Genomic DNA, 5,998 nt, shown 5'->3' with positions numbered 1-5,998 from the left:
ACCTGTCTTGCTTCCCCGTTTCTCTAGTATTAGGGTCCCTGTCCCTTTAAGACTTCCAAAAAGCACTAGCCGAGAAAAAAAAAAAAAAAAGGCCGCTCCCGTTACTTTGTTCTCTGGTGTTGGCCTCAGGCACCCGCTCACTGGTCCTGCCGCCCTGTTTCCCTAGTACCCAGGACCCCACACATGCACTGTGTCTGCGCTCTGGTCTGGAATCCTAGGACTGGGTGTTCAGCAGTCCTGGGCTCCCTAGCCCTCCTTGCTGACTCCTTTCCACCCACCGGGAGCCAGGGGGAGGGGCGCTCGGGTCCTGCCGGGCTGGGGCTTATATCTTACCCCCTTTGCGAGGCGCTGGGTTCTCGCAGGTGTGGATGTGGTCTGGATGTTGTCCTGTGTCCTCTGGTCTCTATTTTAGGAAGAGTTGTCTTTGTTATATTTTCATAGATAAATGTGGTTTTGGGAGGAGATTTCTGCTGCTCTACTCACGCCGCCATCTTGGCTCCCAACCCATTATTAATAATTTTATCTCGGATCTGTGTTTTGTAAGTACAATCCCACGGGACAACGGAGCCTGCACAGGGAAGCCTGGGAGCTCAGCTGATGCATGCTCACGCCCCCCACTACCCCCCACTCTCTCCTCAGTTTACTCTCTTCAAAACCCTATGACTTGCTTGTTGCCTCTCAGACAACGTGCCGCCTCCCCAGCCTGACATTTAATGTAAACAAGCCCCAACCAATCTTCCCAGCTTTATGTCTCTTTATAAGCACCAAGAATTCTACCTTCTATCCTCACATAGTGTCTGGCACATAGTAGACCCCCAATAAAGAAGCCCCTTTCTCCACCTACCACACCATGCACATTTTTCTCATTTGCCTTACTTCATGCTTTCTCCACAGATTGGAATACCCCAGTTTTATCTAGTTCTCCTGTAGATTCAAACTAAAGCCCTCTCCAGCATGCAGGTTTCTCCAAGGTTATAAAAATCATATGTGTGTCCTTCTATTATAATGCTTTTCCAAAGAGCCTTGTAATATTTAGTTCTATATGTTTTCTGTCTCCTTTTGTTTCCTTTCCCAGAACCTAATACCTTTGCTTCTCCCAGCCCATATTCCAGAGTCTTTCACTACCCTGGCAGGGAAGAAATCATCCTATATGGACAAGCCCATATTAGGACTAAAGATGTGACCCTTCTCAGACTCTAAGCTTCTTGAGGACAGAGACTGTCTTACTCATCTTAGGCTTTCTCCTGAAACTTAGGACAGAACCTGTCGTCGGCATAGCTACTGAATTATGTAAATACTATCCAGTTCTCTATTTAGTAAACTGCACAGAGATGTCACTTGAGCAGCTTATGTAAGAGGAATTTGTTTGTCCTTAACTCACCAAACTAGTATTCAGATCTCCAGACACGGTAGTTTTAAAAAAGCACAATATGCTTCTCATTAGGGACAAATATGGAAAATTATCTATTTGTAAGTTTCTAAACCCTGAGGGCTTATTTGTTAGTGAAAAATGAAAAGGAACAGTTGAATTTGGTGCCTTGAAATACATCTCACTCCTGCTTTTGAAAAGGCAGCCAGCATCTATCAGCTGTAGCTCAACACGTTTGCATGCATAAACACAAAGAAGATGGACCTCCCTTATTTCCAAGGATAACACTGTCATCTGGGCTCTTACCTCCATCTCACCCTTCTCCTTCAGAAGCTACTTTAATCAAATTATGGTCTCAAATCTTCTAATTCATCTTAGCCTTCATCTTAAGTCTCCAGTCACTGCATCTCTGTGACCTTCATCCTCTCAGCACACAAACATCCAAAAAATACTTCTCACTTGTACAGCTACCCTCCTAAGGCAACTTTCAGTACCACGAAGCATCTCAAAAGAGATGCTCATGTTCACTGAGTCAGTGAACAATTGATCAAACATCAAATGATGCTGCCTGTGGAACAGAACAAGTTAGCAATGGAACTGGGATGGAAACCCACACGTGAAGTCAGACCCACATCATGAAGTCTTCTCCACCTTTCATCTACAGCTCAAGTATATCAGTTCCAAATGAACCATACTAAGCAGGAACCATGACTAAATATATGGACTCAAAGCAAATGGGTTTACTCCCCGGTAAGCTGAAATCATGAAATCTGCCTTGGTCAAGAGCATGGAGACCACCAGGAATACCATCTACAAATATGTGGTGATTGAGATGCAGCTGGAGACCGTTTTTCAGCAAATCATTCTCAGACTGCTAATGTGAATAAGAAAATGATTATTTTGGAGAATAATAAATGTTCATCCCTCAGAGCAGAAAGTGTGAAAATAAAACTTGAACTGCATCAGTTAGAATAACAGGTAATGGATGAAGCGATCGAGTCCAAACAGATACCAAATTAGACTTCTATCTAGAAAAGAACAGAGTAAGAGAGTTATATTCATTGAATGAAAGAAAGCTGCTGGAATTGAGGACAGAAATGGTGGTGCTGCATGACCTGCAGAATGGAGCCCTCATCCCAACAGACGAGAAGCTAGACACAGAAGTTGCTGGTTTCAAAACCATGCACGAGTCACACAAGCTTAATGATACTAAATGTTGAGCAGGGTCTGTATTTATGTGCCTAACAGTGGCTCTGGGATTTTATCACCTGTGGAGGTAATAAAGTATCTAAAAAAAAAAAAACATCAAAATGTGCCCTTTGGTGAGTTTGGGATTAGCTAACAGAGTGGCACCATCTAGCTGGTAAAGAAAAAAAAAAGCAGGTAGAATTTTATCTTTGCTACTGTGTTCATTTAAGTAATGTTTTGGACTGAAATTATGTTCCCGTAAAATTCGCATTTCGCAGTTCTAATGCCCAGTGTGTCTGTTTGGAGACAGGGCCTTTGAAGAGATAGTTAAGGCTAAATTAGGACATAGGGTGGGGCCCTCATCCAATAGGACTGGTGTCTTTATAAGAAGAGGAACACATACTAGGGAGGCACGCAGAGAAAAGGCTGCACGAAGATACTGAGAAGCAGCCAAAGAGAGAGAGCTTTTCAGAGAAACCAAACATGCCAGCACCTTGACCTTGGACTTCCAGTCTCTAGAACCATGAGAAAATAAGTCTCTGTTGTTTAAGCCCCCAGCCTAGGATTTTGTTACAGCATCCCTAGCAAACTAACGCAAGTAAGAATGAGGCTAAGGGTTTTCCTGGGAATTTCCCTGGAATTATGCTTTGGCCATTGACAGGCAGTGAAAATCATGACATTGGAAGGTTCCGGAACTTTTCTTCTGTGGCTCTGCTTCCTTAACTTTGGTTAGCTATTTTCTGTCTATAGCAAACAACTAACTGGATGGATTTCCTGCACCATAGAAATCACTCACTCTTGAGCATTATTTTGTCAATATGTGGCTGCAAAGGAAGATTATGAGCTCAAACTCAAGCTCTTCTTTTAATCCCCAGCATTTTCAATTCCATCAGCTTTCATCCTGTGCCTTAAAAAAGATGTCTAAAATCATACAAAAACAACTAAAAGCCTGCTATGTTTCAGTCTCCATGGAAATGTACATATAGAAGCTATGCTGACTTCTTCACATGCCTCCTGGACTATTTTATTAATGCCTCTTATGTATGGCTCTTGCAAAGCCCTTTCCTACTTAGTATCTTGGTGAATCCTCACAGCAAAACCATGTGGGAGGTATTATTACCCCCACTTAGCATAGTATGAAACTGTAGTTTGCAGAAATTAAGTGGCTTAACCAAGGTTTACACACTTCATAAATGGCAGAATCAGTATTTGAATTTTGATTTGCCTGGTGCCAAGGGTACAGTTCTTGGAAAAAAACCACATAGGCCACAGCAGTGGCTCAATTTCCTACCCTAGCACCCTCCCCTGGTCCCTTGGAAATTCACTACCCGGGCTTATTTCTGAGATGTGCCTTACACTGTTGATGTAGAGCCTAAGAGAAAGTGTCCCAGGCAAGGACTAAGCAAGCTTTGGTCCGGTTCTAGTGCTATCACTGAACTTCGGTGATCATGGCCTATTCACGTAACCGATCACTTTTTCCATAGGTCAAATGGAAATGATAATCCTTGGCTAAAGTACAGCATAGGGAAAAGACCCAAGAGTATGGAAACATCGTAGTGTGGTGACACATGGCAGTACGCTCACCGGGGTGAGCATTTCACAAGGTATATAATTGTCCAGTCACTTTGCTGTACACCTGAAGCCAGTATAATATTGTATGCCAACTACACTTCCATAAAAAGAAAGGTTAAAAAACATTCTTGCCCATTGTCTTCCTTCCTCAATCTCCACCATCATTACTGCCCTAGAGGAAACGCAGTAAGCTTGCGAAAGCTGGGAATATTGTAAAGCTTTGTGAACAAATTGCTTACCTTGCACTCAAAAGTATTGTGATTCAAAGATATTTCCAGTGAATTTCTTTTATATGCTTACCCTTTCATAACTTTCCCCAACAGATGCTGTCAGTACCCCACACATATCTGTTGTCCCTCACTGTTAGGTGCACACTGAGGCTTCCTGAAATACAGTCATGCTTTCTGTCACCTGTAATCTAGACTACGGGCTTTCTTGGGCCACAGAAGCATGTCCAGCTTGCATACAGGGCAAGGAGAGGAGGCAGAGGTGAGGTAGGGGCACTGGTTGGCATCCCATGAGTCCTAAAATAAACCCCAGAGGTTCTCAAGAATATTGAGCTCCAGCTTTGCACAGAAGTAGCCTGTTAATGCACACCAAACTGCCTGCTTTCCTCTGCTATCTCAACACTGTCATATCTGTACATCCAGAAATCAATTTCTAATTAGCAGCTGCAGAGAAATCCTAATGTCAGGATCCACTTCTAGAAAAACCTAAACTAAGAGACTCTGACAATGGTAACTTCCCCAGGCAGTTTGTATGAGGGGATTAACTGAGTAACAGATCCCCCACAACACACCCACTGCCTTTCTTTTCCTGACACAGAGCGCATTCCATGTCACCCTCTTGTTTCCGGATTTCCTCCTTTGCTGAAAGCCCTGGGGATCTTACATCGCCTAACTCCCAAGTTCTCTTATGTATTCTACAGTTTTCTCCCCTCCTATTTTCCATCTCTTTCAAAACCTTCAAGTTATTTTAGGAAAATCTCTCTCCCTATAAACTCCTCACTTTATTTTTGAGCCTCCACTAGTTCTTACACAGGTCTGAAAATGCGAGCGCACCTGGAGAGGTGAAGTCATAATCTCCAAGTTTTGTTGGACGTAATGAACACATCACCCTCCACCTCAAAGCACCACAAAGTGTCCCTACGCTCTCTGCTCAGAACCACAGCACCAGTCTTCGTTTTCTTCCTCCACCTCTTGTAAACCCAGTTTTCTTCAAGTTACCGACTTTCAGGGTAAATGTAAGTCTAATTCTATCATCATGCTCTAAATTTTCTGTCGTTTTTGTTTGCAAGTAGGATGTCAAGATTTTTAGGAACTATTTCTCACTACAAATAGACAGCATTACAGCAACATTTTTAAAGATTTAATAGTTGTCTATGGATAAGCACTAGACAAAGCATCTATAACATGATTTCGAACACATTTTTACATCTCAGAGGATGACAGTATCCTTCCCTCTTTCTCCCCCTTGGTGATACTGATAGACATTGCTCGATTTTACTAACAAATTGGGCAGGAACAAGAAGTTTGTATTCTAAGTGTATGAGCCCTCCACAGTATGCCTCAGACTAAAACACAGTGTTTTGCTGTGCTCTTTTAAAAAGCATTGGCAAATGATTATATATACTTTTTGCCTATCACAGTGACATGCAATGTACATACCGGGCCACTATTGAGTTTATTTGTTCATTCATTTATTCATTCTTTCATAATACTTCAAGTTTATAAAAGAGAGAATATGTCTGTTCTGCTTACCCAGTTAATCAGTGACAGTTTTCAACACAAATCTTCTTAAGCAAAAAAGAGAATTTATTTCTTCACATAACTTTCAAGTCTGGGATTAAGATGCTGACATGGTAAGACT

At 42.3% G+C, this 5,998-nt stretch overlaps 1 pseudogene; it reads left to right on the top strand.

Annotated features, from left to right (window-relative positions):
* The first annotated feature begins 2,087 nt into the window (after positions 1 to 2,087).
* LOC108398070 (mitochondrial calcium uniporter regulator 1 pseudogene) lies at positions 2,088 to 2,907 on the top strand (annotated as a pseudogene).
* Positions 2,908 to 5,998: the final 3,091 nt, after the last annotated feature.

This window comes from Manis javanica, chromosome 11 (genome assembly GCF_040802235.1).
Source record: "Manis javanica isolate MJ-LG chromosome 11, MJ_LKY, whole genome shotgun sequence".
Taxonomy (NCBI): domain Eukaryota; kingdom Metazoa; phylum Chordata; class Mammalia; order Pholidota; family Manidae; genus Manis; species Manis javanica.
The sequence above is the reverse complement of the archived record's forward strand: the minus strand, read 5'-3'. Positions and strand labels throughout refer to the sequence as shown.